Genomic DNA, 16,081 nt, shown 5'->3' with positions numbered 1-16,081 from the left:
CATTTCTCATCTGTCCACTCCATTTTCAGGAACCCCATTCCAATTGATTTATCAATTAGCAACACCATTGGTCACATGGAAAGTTCATGAAAGCTTCACCCAAAATTAAGAAAATCATTAAAATACTGGATCAGTCAGATTGTATTAACAAACCACGGCATTCTGGGGTACACAAAGTTCTTCATGTCGTATGTTCATGGAGAGAGTTTTAAGAGAAGCAATTTTCAGACTCTCTACATTCATATGAATTCTTTTCTAAATTTTTCTCTCTGAGAAAGCATTTGTATCTGAAGGCTTAAATACTGGTCTTATTTCCCACCTCGCATTTCAGAATTGCCCTGGCCCTCTTTGATAAAGAAAGGCATGCCTTTCATTATCTGGAATCTTATTATTGTGTGATGCCCCAGGGTGTACAGAATTCTGAGATGCCAGACAAAAGACCATTTGAAATGCTTTTGTCACCTAAACCTTCTTTGATCATGGCATCATGCGCTTCTGGTAAGTCTTCACATCTTTCTGTCTTTTATTTATTTCTGTTAAATGGATAACAAGAAGAGTTAATGTTGTAACTTCATTAATTCATATATACTGTGGAACAGAATGACAGGACTGGACAATACTGATTCAACAATCCTCTTTGGATATGCACTTGCATGTGAACATTTACTCCAAATGGAAATGGTGTTGGAACTTTTCCCATTGTCCAGTGCTAAAGGATCCATGCTCCTAATGCAGGTGGCCTGGGGTTCAATCCCTGCTCGGGGATCTAGATCCCACATGCCACAAAGGAGGTGGAAGATCTGGATGTGCTACAATTAAAACCCATCGCAACCAAATAAATAAAAAAGTGAAAAAAAAGAAATGTTGGGGTCTTTGCTGCATAGTGGCTTTAAGTATGAAACTTGGAGTCCTGTAGCCCTTGACATACTCCCACTTAAATAAGTAGGGTGACAATATACAGCCTTGAGGTCATCCTTTTCCTATTTGGAACCAGTCTGTTGTTCCATGTCCAGTTCTAACTGTTGCTTCCTGACCTGCATACAGGTTTCTCAAGAGGCAGATCAGGTGGTCTGGTATTCCCATCTCTTTCAGAATTTTCCACAGTTTATTGTGATCCACACAGTCAAAGCCTTTGGCATAGTCAATAAAGCAGAAATAGATGTTTTTCTGGAACTCTCTTCCTTTTTCAATGATCCTGCGCATGTTGGCAATTTGGTCTCTGGTTCCTCTGCCTTTTCTAAAACCAGCTTGGACATCTGGAAATTCATGATTCACGTATTGCTGGAGCCTGGCTTGGAGAATTTTGAGCATTACTTTACTAGCTTTGTACAACAAAAACTGACATTTATAGCATTGTATATCAATTATATTGCACTAAAAATAAAAAATGAATTAAAAATAAATCAAAGATCTGGAATAAACCATAACCACATGCAGAACACCTTTCAGTGAGCTCTTGGAATCCTAGCTGATAATGGAATCCAAGAATGGTCTTGGGAAATCCCCAAACTTATAATTGCTATCTAAAGTGAATAAAGCTTGAGGATGTTCCACTCTGAAATTTGTTTCTGTCTAAGGCCCTTTTCTCCATATGCATGGCTGTGATGTTTCCATGTTGGTCAACTGGAACTTTGTCTAAGAACACAGTAATTAACTCATATTTCAGATAGGAACATGAATAGCAGGGCGGGGGGAATTGCTCAATGACTGATAACCAAGGAAAACCCTGGAGATACTCATATACTGTTGTGAAATCCATCAAGGAGTTTTCCATCTCAGACCCTCCACCAGGGGCTGCTGGTCCTTATTCAGCTTCCTTAGTCCTTGGCTTCTTATCAGCACCACAGAGCATTCAGTATGGATGAGGCACGGAGTTACCTTACAAGTCAGTCTCCTTGATGGGTGCCATGGTCTAACTTCTTGTGTTCTCCCAAAATTCATATGTTGAAAATCTAATCCCCAAAGTGATGATTTTAGGAGGGGGGACCATTGGAAAATGATTAGGTCATGAGGGCAGAGCCCACATAAATGGGATTAGAGCTCTTGTGAAAGAAGCCTGAAATACTTGCTCATCCCTTCTATTTAGGGAGATGTCCTGAAAGAGGCCCTCACTCACTCTACTGTGCTGGTACCCTGATCTTGGAATTCTTGCCTCCAGAACTATGATAAATAAAGTGGTTTATAAACCACCCATCCTCTGGCATTTTGTAATAGCAGCATGCATGCAATAAAACACTGGACATGATTAAATGGAAAACAAAAAAATTGTCAATCTTGTTTTCCCTTCCAAGGTCATGAATGTGAAACAGGTAGCATAGATATACAATTCCAAATAAAGTGGTACATGGTAACATACTCCATAGAATTGTACATTCCTTTCTAATTGTAGTTCTTTGACATGCTCACCTGGGAAGATATTTTCTTAGAGGTAATTAACATTTAAACCAATAGACTGTGGATTTTATGCAATCAGTTGAGGGCCTTAAGAGCATAGATAGAGGCTTCCCAAAATCAAAGCAATTCGCCTGAAGATGGCACCATTAACTGGTACCCCAGTCTCCAGCCTGTCAGCCTAAAGATGAAGCTATTGGACCCTAAGGCCTGTCACTGGGCTCTCATCAGAATCCTAACGTATCTGTACTTTGACTTGAAAACTCATCTTCACTTCTCTAGGCCTTGGTTTTCTCAACTGGAAAAGGAAAATTAGAGTAGAAAATCCTTTACATTTCCAAAGATTATGCAAATCTCTGTATAAAACATGATTCCAAACAGGTTTTATTCTTTTTCCAGAAAAGAAAATTATCGATTGGTTGTGCAGCTTCCATGTTTGGATCTCTTATACTTCTCATTATCTGCTCTATCCCACAGTGTATTTCTCTAGCTTAGCTTTAAGAAAAAATCCTTGATAGAAATAATTACTTGACTGTTATGGAATATTACTTTTATCTTTGATCTTCCATTGAATAGCAGGAGTTGTAGTTAAGCACACTAGTGAGAGAAACTGTTTCTAAATGTCAGGATGTCACCTTGAGAAGTTTGCTGTGCGTAGTTGCTCAGTCGTGTCCAACACTTTATGACCCCATGGACTGACGACCCCCTCTACTGCAGGCTGCGAGGCTCCTCTGTCCATGGGGATTCTCTAGACAAGAATACTGGAGTGGTTTGAAATGCCCTCTTCCAGGGATCTTCCTGACCAGGGATGGAACCCAGTTCTCCCATACTTCAGGCAGACTCTTTTGTCTGAGCTGCCAGCTCCCAACAAAATGGGTCTTGAAGTATACAGAAGATGCATGATATGTCTACTTTTGTATCCTGCAACAGTGTTTTTTTTTTTTTTTTTAACTTATCAGTCAGTCCTGTTTCTATTCACCCGAACGCTATCTAGAATGAGGCTCTCTAAAAGAACAAAGTTAACACAAAAGGAACTTTTATCTGGAATAGCAGTTAAGGTTTTGTCTGGTTGTCAGTTTATCCAAAATACCAGAGGCTGGGTATTTGCTTTTAATTATAATATTTACCTCAGAAAGAACAAATGGCTGGCCAGTTTCTGCCATGGTTGATATTCAGTAAACAGTAACTTCAGGGCAGTTGGCATAGCCTTTGTAGCCCCAAGGGAACTGAATTAAAGGAGTGGGAATTTGTGTTGTTCAGATAATTAACTATAAGACAGAATGTGGTCAGTGAGATAAAAATGGTGAGAATGAAATTAGGAAGCCATAAGGAAGAAGATGGTACTTTCATCTGGGAAAAGTAGGTAACAACTCATCAAGGAGGTGAATTTCTTTTGAACCTTCAAAGAGAGAGTAGGTGTTTATGTACAATGTAAGAATATTTGATTTGTGGACTCTCCTTAAAGTATTTTCATCTGTCAAGATCAGAGAGTACAGCTAAGAAACTGAACTCCTCTAGTGAAGCTGAGAATCCTATGGTAAAAAGTAGACTCAAGTGGCAGGTTCAGAGCACTGTCTCTAGTTCTGTCCTGTTCAGGCTTTTAGTCAGTGATTCGATTATCACATTATCTTAGGACATGAAACTGTGAGGGCTCGTGTATGTGGAATAAAAGACCGAACATCCAGTGCTTTCTATCTAATAGGGTAACAATTAAAAGCAAATGCATCCACAGTTCTGTGAAAGTGAAAGTCACTCAGTCGTGTCCGACTCTTTGTGACCCCATGGACTATACAGTCCATGGAATTCTCCAGGCCAGAATACTGGAGTGGGTAGCCTTTCCCTTCTCCAGGGAATCTTCCCAACCCAGGGATCAAACCCAGGCCTCCCACATTGCAGGCAGATTTTTTACCAGCTGAGCCACAAGGGAAGCCCCCACAGTTCTAGTTCTGTAATTATGTCCAAATAATCAGGATATGAGGGCTTGGGTGGGAAGAAAAGACCTCAATGGTTTTAGTTCACTGTATGCCATGAGAGCAGCATCAATATTCATTGATATTTTATTCTGCATGAATAAAAATGTTTCATTGAACAAACACATAATGAAGGCCTGCTGGATGCAAAGAATGGACAGCAGTGAAGAGCAGACATGTGGACTTTGTGAATTAGGACTTAAATTTTAACGGAAAAACAAAAAGAGGTGAATTTCAAAGTTAAATGTTGCACCACAATTGGGACACGTGTCAAGAGGGAAAAACACAGAATGCCATATGTCCACATAACAAGGAGACCTGAGCTGTGTCAGAGTCACAAAAGGCTGCTTTGAGGAAGTGGTTTTTATTGAGATCTGAAAGATGTTGAGGAGGTAATCAGGTAAAAGCGAGAGGGTCTTCCAGGGAGAAGAAATGGCATTTATAAAGAGTTTTAGCCATATCTGAGATTGTAGCGTGAGAACAGAGAGGCCAGGATTGAACCCTCAAGGAATTTAATTACTTGGTAAAACTTATGAAAACTGGCCAGTGAATACAAGGTGGAATATTATCAGTTCTGTGAAAGAGATAAAAATCAAGTTTTGCAGAGCATAGGAGATATTTCCATTTGCCGATAATTAGGTAAAGATTCAGTTAAACTTAGGAAACTTGGTTTATATTGTTACTTTTACATCGAGTTTTATAGGTTTAGATATGTGATTTAAACATTCTTGGATTTACTAATATATCTATAATTTGGGAGGATTGTCTTGATAATTTCCAAGGATTCTTCCTTTTCTGAATGCCCAGTGGTAAATATCTGGAATTTAAAAAGTCTTTTACATGCCAAGTGTAATAGCTGAAATATCTACAAACTTATATAAAAAAGCATTGAAATTATTGCTTTTTTTCTTTTTTTAGTTTCTTTGAAATATAATTTCCAGATAAAATGGCAAGATATTTAAAGTATAGATGATAATTTAAATAAGTGTACATTATTAAAGGATTCCCGCATTGATTTTATTAACATATCTATTAATATCACCTCACATATTTACCTTTTAAAGATCTTTTTTGGTAAGAACTTTTAAGTTTTAATCTCTTAAATGTGTGCTAAGTCACTTTAGTCATGTACAACTCTTTATGACCCCATGGATTTTATAGCCTGCCAGGCTCCTCTGTCCATGGGGATTCTCCTGGAAAGAACACTAGATTGGGTTGCCATGCCCTCCTCCAGGGGATCTTCCTGAGCCAGGGATTCAACACACGTCTCATATGCATCCTGCACTGGCAGGAGGGGTCTTTACCATGAACACCACCTGGGAAGCCCCACAAATATCAATAACACATTACAAACCATAGTCACCACATTATATGTTAGATCCTCAGACCTTATTCATCATCTTACAGCTTAAAGTTTGTGCACTTTTACCAAATTCATATTTAAATCATTGATTTCTCAGCACTTATTTTTACATGACCTGTGACATGTTTTGTATTTATGATTTTGGAGTCAGGAAGAAAGATGTCCCCCTCCTGTTGTAAGCAGTTTACTATAGTTCTTTGAGGGACCATAGCTCCATAGCTACCCCTATCATTGTCAGAAATCAAGATGATTTACACAGGTAAGGAAAATAAAGAAAACTGGCTTCTCTGGTGGTTCAAATGGTAGAGAATCTGCCTGCAATGTTGGAGATCTGGGTTGGACCCTTGGTCAGGAAAGATCCCTGCAGAAGGGAGTAGCTACCCACTCCAATATTCTTGTCTGAAGAATCCTTTGGACAGAGTAGCCTGGCAGGCTACAGTCCATGGGGGTCACAAAAAGTCAGACATGCCTGAGCGACTAACACACAATGAACATTAAGGATTTGGAAGCTGTATCAGAGCTAAGGACAACTTAAAAGGAAAAGCAAAACTCTTTGAGACAGGCAAAAACATGGATATATACATGAACATTTTAGGCCCACAGGGCAAAGGAAGAAAGTGGATATTGCAGTTTCTAGAGAGACTTGTACATACCTGCAGATAAATTTGAGGGCCTCTGACCAGAGTTCTGGGCTTCAGTGAAGAAACTTGGCCACTTTCCAGCAAGAAAGGAGTCAGAAGAAAGAATCAATCCACTAATCTCTTTCTCCACTGACTCACCAATCTCTTTTGTCCACCCCTGGCCAAACTCAAGTAGAAGCCAGAGGCCAGGAGAGCTAGAGGGATAAAGTCTGGTCTTCTTAGCCTTCAAAGGTTCATAACATAATAGAAAATGATCAACAGGGTTCCCCAAGGGCATATAAAGAATATCAAACACACCCACCATTTCTATATAGTAGCTATGTTTTCTTTATCTTATGAATCTAGTTGTAGTTGTTTTTGCTAGACATTTAGGATGACTGGTATGATTAACTTTAATGGGAGAAGTCAGTTTCTGATTTGACCTAGACTTGAGCATTTGTCACTGTTTCTTGTATGATAATATTATTACTGGGACCCTAACTGCTTATATCCTTGATTCACTTAAACCCTTTGAAGAGATAGGTAATGTGACCAGACTTAGGAAAGGACCAAAAACTATCAAGAGACAGATTTATACATTGTTGGATTCATTTGGCTGATTTGTATGTGTTAGAGTGAAAACATTCAATTCCAAATTGTGAGAGACATTAGTCTGAAATTTGCCTTTTTTATACTGCCTTTATCTGATTTTGGTATAGAGCAATACTGGCCCCATCAAATTAGTTGGGAATGTTGTCCTACTCTTTTATTTTCTTGAGGAGATTATGTCAAATTATTCTTAATTTTTAAAATATTTGTTATAATTCTATCATGGATTGATGATTTTTTTCCCAAAAGTTTTATATTACATTTTCAATCTTTTTAATTGTTATAGGACTATTCAGAAGATGTATATAATTTGGCTTCAAGTATTTTGAGATTATATTGTTTGGTGCATATATATTTAGGATTATTATGTATTCCTGCTGGATTGATTCTTTTTCCTTATGTAATGTCCTTGTATTCCTTTGTTGTTAGAAATTTTCTTTGTTCTAAAGTCTACTTTATCTGATTTTAACATATTTTTTATCCTTTTATTTTCCAAATATCCTTGCCATTAATGAGTTTCTTGGGCTTTCCTAGTGGCTCAGATGGTAAGAAATCTGCCTGCAATGCAAAGACCTGGGTTTGATCCCTTGGCTGGGGAGATCCCCTGGAGGAGGGCATGGGACCCCACTCCAGTATTCTTGCGTGGAGAATTCCATGGACAGAGGAACCTGGTGGGCTACAGTCCATGGGGTCACAAAGAGTCAGGCACAGCTTAGCCACTAAACCATCACCTAGTGTTCCTTCACATTTATTCCTTGGGAGGAACAGCCCTACTCGGTTGCCTTCTGATGCTAGGTTGGAGGTCAGGAATGCTGGGCCTGGGTTGTCTTCTCTTAGGTGCTGCTGTGTTGCTCTTCCATTCTTCAGGTCCTAATCTAGTTCACCTTCTTGCCAAATATACAAGGTCTCCTTTAGTGGTCTTTTCTTATTTCAAGAAGAAACAGAGAAGAGGGCACAAGAGATCAAGGCCATCTTGTCTGAACCGGAAGCCTAAGGTATGTTTTATAACCAAGGGAAGAGATTTCATAGAGGGAAGTTGAGGAGGAAAGTGGAAAGGAGTCCACAGTAGGCTGGAGATGCAAGTCATGGAGTCCTTTCTTTAGAAGTCATGGGAAGCTGAAAAAGTATTTTTTCTAGGTGATATGTATATTCAATTCTGAGTGAGTACACTTTCTGTGTCAGCAAACTGTAAGTCTTCTGTATGTTTTCATTAATTTTCCTTACAAATGGATATGTACAATGATATCCATATGACATTTTATTTATTCTTCTAGGTCATTGCTCTGCTTTTATTATGCCTTGAGATTTATACCCTTGGAAAAAAGAAATCTATTGTAGAGTTTGGATTATTTACCAGTAGATGAATTGATGGAATAATAAAAGAACTAAAGATGATTACTTAATTGAGCTCACAAAATTTTATATATGCATATGAAGAGAGTTATTCACATATAACTGTATTCTCGGTCCTTTGAGACATTCTGAGAACTTTGATTGAAGGTATATGTAGAAGAAGTTACTTTATTATGATAGTTAAATATCTGTGGGATAATTATGTGTGTACATTCTGAATCCATTAGTCCACTGGCAATAGAAATGAGTGTCCTCATTCCCTAGGGAAGAAAATGTTAGCATTTCCATTTCTATTTATTTTTATTTCACTGTCATTTAATTTATATTTTGTGCATATTTTTAAATGTCATAATATATGAAAATAGCAATGCATATATAATATTTTGCATAATGTTATTAAGCCACTGATAGTGTGTTAAAAAATGGAAAATAATTTGGAGATTAGTTCTTCAGGAAACAAAATTATCAAAACTTGCTGCATAAAATGTTACTTGATTTGGGGGAGTTTACCAAAAATTTTTTATGAAACCAATTCAACTGAAGAGAGGCAGACTGTTCAGAGCATCCATGTTTGCATGAGTTTGCATAGAGTCTCAGAGATGGAAACATTTTTGAAATTGGGTCGAAGACCAAGAGACCTGACTGGACAGAGCAAAACTTGAATCTTGAATGCAAGAAAGCATGTTTTCTCCCCTCAGTGTGGTCTAAGTTGTTTTTCTTTAAATCACCTCCCTTTCTTCACCTTTATTCCCTAATCCCCATATTCTGCTTTACTATTTCTTTTCCCATAGTATAAATCACCTGTTAACATATTATATAATGTACTTGGATTCATGTTTATTGGAGATTATCTGTCTTCCCCTAGCTAGAATATAAGTTCCATGAGGACAAGTGTCTGTCAGCTTTGTTTACTTATGTAAACTAAGCACCTATAAGAGTTTCTGAGTCAAGGAGGAATTAAGTCAATGATCAACTGGTTAAATGACCAGTAGCAGAGCACTGGGCAGGGCTTCAGATTTAAAAATTTTGTGGTTTTGAATAGCTATTGTAAATAAGCTGTTCTGCAATTACTGTTACAAGGTTAATACACATTTCTGTTTCCTTTATCAGCATAAACATTAACTACATTTGAAGATAAGGTTTTAGACCTAACATGATAGCTAAAATGTACATTTGGAAAAAAATTATACTAGTTGATTTGTTTTCTTTTCCAAAATATAATCATATTCCGTTTCAAAACTTTTCCTTACATAGGTGTGTGTACATATATGTTTATATATATAAATAAAATTCAATCTAGTCAAAGCTATGGTTTTTCCAGTAATCATGTATGGATGTGAGAGCTGGACCATAAGGAAACTGAGCATCGAGGAATTGATGCTTTTAACTGCAGTGTTGGAGGAGACTCTTGAGAGTCCCTTGGAGTGCAAGGAGATCAAACCAGTCAATAATAAAGGAAATCAGCTTTGAATATAAATTGAAAGGACTTCTGCTGAGCCTGAAGCTCCAATACTTTGACCAAATGATGCAAAGAAATGACTCACTGGAAAAAACACTGATGCTGGGAAAGATTGAAGTCAGGAGGAGAAGGAAATGGCAGAGGATGAGATGGTTGGATGGCATCACCGACTCGAGGAACATGAGTTTGAACAAGCTCCAGGAGACGGTGGAGGACAGGGAAGCCTGATGTGCTGCAGTCCATAGGGTCTCAAAGAGTTGGATATGACTGAGTGACTGAATTTAACTGAAAGTATGCATATGTGTTATGTATATAACATAATGATTATATATATATATATATATATATATATATATATATATATATAGGTCACATTGACAAATAATGCTATTTTAGTTTCAGGTATCATTATACATAGATCATATTGACTTATAATGTTATTTTGGTTTTAGGTGTACAACATAGTTATTTGCCATATATTGCAAATGATCACCGCAATAAGTCTGGTGAACATCCATCACTAGAAATAGTTACAATTTTCTTCTTGCAATCAGAACTTGTAAGATCTCTTCAGTTCAGTTCAGTCGCTCAGTCATGTCTGACTCTTTGCTACCCCATGAATTGCAGCACGCCAGGCCTCCCTGTCCATCACCAACTTCTGGAGTTCTCTCAAACTCATGTCTATCGAGTCGGTGATGCCATCCAGCCATCTCATCCTCTGTCGTCCCCTTCTCCTCCTGCCCTCAATCCCTCCCAGCATCAGAGTCTTTTCCAATGAGTCAACTCTTCACATGAGGTGGCCAAAGCATTGGAGTTTTAGCTTTAGCATCAGTCCTTCCAAAGAACACCCAGGACTGATCTCTGTTAGAATGGACTGGTTGGGTCTTCTTGCACTCCAAGGGACTCTCAAGAGTCTTCTCCAACACCACAGTTCAAAAGCATCAATTCTTCAGCCCACAGCTTTCTTCACAGTCCAACTCTCACATCCATACATGACTACTGGAAACACCATAGCCTTGACTAGACAGACCTTTATCGGCAAAGTAATGTCTCTGCTTTTGAATATGCTATCTAGTTTGGTCATAACTTTCCTTCCAGGGAGTAAGCGTCTTTTAATTTCATGGCTGCAATCACCATCTGCAGTGATTTTGGAGCCCAAAAATGACACTATTTCCACTGTCTCCCCATCTATTGCCCATGAAGTAATGGGAGCAGATCCCATGATCTTAGTTTTCTGAATGTTGAGCTTTAAGCCAACTTTTTCACTCTCCACTTTCACTTTCATCAAGAGGCTTTTGAGTTCCTCTTCACTTTCTGCCATAAGGGTGGTGTCATCTGATTATCTGAGGTTATTGATATTTCTCCCAGCAATCTTGATTCCAGCTTGTGCTTCTTCCAGCCCAGCATTCCTCATGATGTACTCTGCATATAAGTTATATAAGCAGGGTGATAATATACAGCCTTGATGCACTCCTTTTCCTATTTGGAACAAGACTGTTGTTCCATGTCCAGTTCTAACTGTAGCTTCCTGACCTTCATATAGGTTTCTCAAGAGGCAGGTCACGTTGTCTGGTATTCCCATCTCTTTCAGAATTTTCCACAGTTTATTGTGATCCAAACAGTCAAAGGCTTTGGCATAGTCAATAAAGCAGAAATAGATGTTTTTCTGGAACTCTCTTGCTTTTTCCATGATCCAGCAGATGTTGCCAATTTGATCTCTGGTTCCTCTACCTTTTCTAAAACCAGCTTGAACATCTGGAAGTTCATGGTTCACGTATTGCTGAAGCCTGGCTTGGAGAATTTTGAGCATTACTTTACTAATGTGTGAGATGAGTACAATTGTGTGGTAGTTTGAGCATTCTTTGGCATTGCCTTTCTTTGGGATTGGAATGAAAACTGACCTTTTCTAGTCCTGTGGCCACTGCTGAGTTTTCCAAATTTGCTGGCTTATTGAGTGCAGCACTTTCACAGCATCATCTTTCAGGATTTGAAAGAGCTCAACTGGAATTCCATCACCTCCACTAGCTTTGTTCATGTGATGCTTTCTAAGGCCCACTTGACTTCACATTCTAGGATGTCTGGCTCTAGGTGAGTGATCACACCATCATGATTATCTTGGTCATGAAGATCTTTTTTGTACAGCTCTTCTGTGTGTTCTTGCCCCCTCTTCTTAATATCTTCTGCTTCTGTTAGGTCCATACCATTTTTGTCCTTAATTGAACCCATCTTTGCATGAAATGTTCCCTTGGTATCTCTAATTTTCTTGAAGAGATCTCTAGTCTTTCCCATTCTGTTGTTTTCCTCTATTTCTTTGCATTGATCTCTTAGCAGTGTTAGGATTGCTAGGAGTGCTAAGATCTCTTAGCAGTGCTCAAATAGGCAATAAATATATTCCCTTTTTGACTTAGTGCAGTTAAATGAGACAAGTGGCTTAGATTCTTAGAATCAAAGAATGCTCTTGAAACAGTGGAGCTGAATAAAACTTCTCAGTGCCAATTCATATAGAGCTTTCTTGAAAAAACCACCCCTGATTAGGCCCACCTGGCTCCCATGACACACGATATGGTGTGCAGGCAGAGATCTGTGTTTAGGGCTTATGCTCTCTTTTCCTCTTCTCCATGCTTGTCTTTCTCAGCATCTTTCATTGCCTCATCCATCTCCTGTCTTCACTATCCAAATAGGTTATAACAGAAGATATCTAAGTAGCTAGAGTCGCAACTGCTGCCCACTGGGCATTTTGGAAAGATGCTGGAAAGGAGTCCTTCCAGTATGAGAGTTTTACTTTCAGGGGATTAGAAAGCTTTTCAGTTTGAACAGTCCATCAATACAAATATTATCTCAAGAGTGAACATTTTAAAATTATTTATTTCATTAATGATTAGTTGACCATCTGCTGAGAGTAAGGCAATGAAGGGATAATAAACAAGGGAGGATTCAGGCAAAAGGAATGAAACACTCTTGGAGGAAATAGACACATGATTAAGGAGAACATAACCTCTATTTTGTTTAGTTTTAGGTTTTGTTTAGGCTGGCTCTGTAAAATTCTGGGTTGTTTCCATTTTATTTTCATTCATCCTCTATGCTTTACAATGTATGTCTTATTTAAGTGTTGAAAGTGATTAGTGACTTACTGCTTGTTATCAGTGGGTAGTCGTGCTTTGGTTCTGGTATTCCATAGGGTCTAGCAGAGGTTCCTTGGAGTCCTTATTTCTATCATTTGCTGCAAACTAAACATTTTTTAGTGATTTCTGGTACTAAGTCAATGAAATACCGGAAAATAGAGTTCAGATGCTTTTGGATAAAACCTTAATTTATCTCCCCCCTTCTCTCTGACTTTTCACTCTTTTATTGACCAACTAGTCCCATATTGTTGGATGCCTTTTCTGACGCTTATGTCTGCCTCATTCCTTGCATGTGGTCAAGGTCTATTTAATTTCCTGTATCTCTCATATCCTTTGCTTCTTTTAACCTGGCAGAGCCCTCTTTGACTTTTAGTGTCGTAATATTCCCAGCTCTTTTGGGTCTGCTTCTTTTTATCTACCAGCCCCAACAGCCACAACTCCTCAAACAGGTTAATGTTTCTCTTTCTAATTCTGGACATATTGCTCTCTTGCACTAAAATTTTTTATGTTCTTGTTGCTTTGTAGAATAAAGACAAACTCTCAAAATTGGCATAAATAATTCTCCCTAATGCATAAAAAAATCCATACAAGCATTTCTCCACTCTGACCCTACAATCATATATATAGCATATCATGGGAGCATAATCATGAGAGATACAACATTTATGTTAAAAATGAACATTTCTTGTGTTTTTGTCAGACTTGATTATTCACTGATACCTTATAATGCTATATGTATTAATATCTCAGTTTCCTTGATCTAAGATGTCAGAGATACTTACTTCATAAGATGATCTTAAATGAATTGACAAATATACTATCTTCCTATTTTTGCACATCAATATCCCATCAACCATTCAAAACTCCATCATGAAACCATCCCAGTTATGTCACTCTTATGTCAAACTCAGATGGCTTCTATCTGTATTTCAATCCACTATAGCACTCCAGAACTTTGCCTGGAAAATCCCATGGACGGAGGAGCCTGGTAGGCTGCAGTCCATCAGGTCGCTGAGAGTCGGACACGACTGAGTGAATTCACTTTCACTTTCCACTTTCATGCCTTGGAGAAGGAAATGGCAACCCACTTCAGTGTTCTTGCCTGGAGAATCCCAGGGACAGGGGAGCCTGGTGGCTGCCATCTATGGGGTCACACAGAGTCGGACAGGGCTGAAGTGATTTAGCAGCAGCATAGCACCGTGTTGGCATCACCTCCTATCCTTACTTTACTCTACCATATAATACAGTAATTTCTATGTTTATATCACCCTCACCTTCTCCACATCTTGAGAGCCTACTTATGGGAAACAGAGATTTAAAAAAAAAACAAAACCTCGGTTTAAGTCCTCATTGTATCCAAGATGTGATTTACTAATCTGCAAGATCAGTGAACTTCAAAGGTACTTCATTTGTTTGTTTCCATTCAGTAACCACCGCTGCTATTCTTGATATAGCAGGGCCATTTCTTCAAATGTAATCTTACATGGAAATAAGTTAAAGAGCGAAAAATCGACGCATTCTGGATAGCAAAGGAGTGATTGTTAAATCCTGTCAAAATATCCCCTCTTTGGCTGTTCCTGGATGACTCAATAGAATATATATGGCTCTGTTCAATATTATATAAAATCCACAGTATTCAGTTTATATGTCACAGTCAAGTAAGGCGAGAGCTTTCAGTGTCTACACCTCTGTTGTTGATCTAAAGTCCGAAATTTATGCTTGAAATAAATTTTCTAAGAGGCAAATACATGAAGATGTATGTGGTCTATTGGTGAGTGTATGTTTCCTCCAATTGCATTGTCCCCCTTATTGCCAAATTTCCCCTCTAATAAATACCATCTTCTCTGCTGGAAATATCTAAACATTGAAGGAAAGAAAGTTGAGTGAGTAACACAATAGAATTTGATGTTTCTGGCAGTAAATGACATAGAAAGTGCTTACAGGATTTTTTCATGGTCTTTTTCTTTTTGAAAGAAGAAAGTGATAATACAAGAAAGCTGACACTTTACATGCATGAAAGAGCCAAAGGAATATCAATAACCTCAGATATGCAGATGACACCACCCTTATGGCAGAAAGTGAAGAGGAACTAAAAAGCCTCTTGATGAAAGTGAAAGAGGAGAGTGAAAAAGTTGGCTTAAAGCTCAACATTCAGAAAACTAAGATCATGGCATCCGGTCCCATCACTTCAGGGAAACAGTGGAAACAGTGTCAGACTTTATTTTGGGGGCTCCAAAATCACTGCAGATGGTAACTGCAGCCATAAAATTAAAAGACACTTACTCCTTGGAAGGAAAGTTATGACCAACCTAGATAGCATATTCAAAAGCAGAGACATTACTTTGCCAACAAAGGTCCAAGTAGTCAAGGCTGTGGTTTTTCCTGTGGTCATGTATGGATGTGAGAGTTGGACTGTGAGGAAAGCTGAGCGCTGAAGAATTGATGCTTTTGAACTGTGGTGTTGGAGAAGACTCTTGAGAGTCCCTTGGACTGCAAAGAGATCCAACCAGTCCATTCTGAAGGATACCAGCCCTGGGATTTCTTTGGAAGGAATCATGCTAAAGCTGAAACTCCAGTACTTTGGCCACCTCATGCGAAGAGTTGACTCATTGGAAAAGACTCTGATGCTGGGGGGGATTGGGGGCAGAAGGAGAAGGGGACGTCAGAGGATGAGATGGCTGGATGGCATCACTGACTCGATGGACGTGAGTCTGAGTGAACTCCAGGAGTTGGTGATGGACAGGGAGGCCTGGCGTGCTGCGATTCATGGGGTTGCAAAGAGTCGGACACAACTGAGCGACTGTACTGATATGAACTGAACTGATTCGGTCATGTTCTGAAAGGTTTAGGTCATCCCAGGTAGAAGCAGGGGCAGGACTCAGGCAAGAATAACCCTGACTTATGAGGGAAGAGGTTGGTTTTGCTGGACAGTGTTCCTATATGTAGGTGAAAGGTATCTTTGCCTAAAAGAAGATAATTTGGCTGGATTGTGCCCTGAAGAGTTGCCAAGTTTTGTTTATCTCTAGAACTATGATGACTCAATTAGTAGCAACAAAGAATACTCCTGATATAAAGGACAACTTCAGAGAAAAATAGGAGAGAAAAGAAAATGGAAATAAAAGGGAATATGAGATATTTGCTCATAGGATACTAAAAAAAAAGCATATATATATATATATATATATATATATATA

The sequence above is a fragment of the Bubalus kerabau genome, chromosome 3 (assembly GCF_029407905.1).
Source record: "Bubalus kerabau isolate K-KA32 ecotype Philippines breed swamp buffalo chromosome 3, PCC_UOA_SB_1v2, whole genome shotgun sequence".
Lineage (NCBI taxonomy): Eukaryota > Metazoa > Chordata > Mammalia > Artiodactyla > Bovidae > Bubalus > Bubalus kerabau.
The sequence above is the reverse complement of the archived record's forward strand: the minus strand, read 5'-3'. Positions refer to the sequence as shown.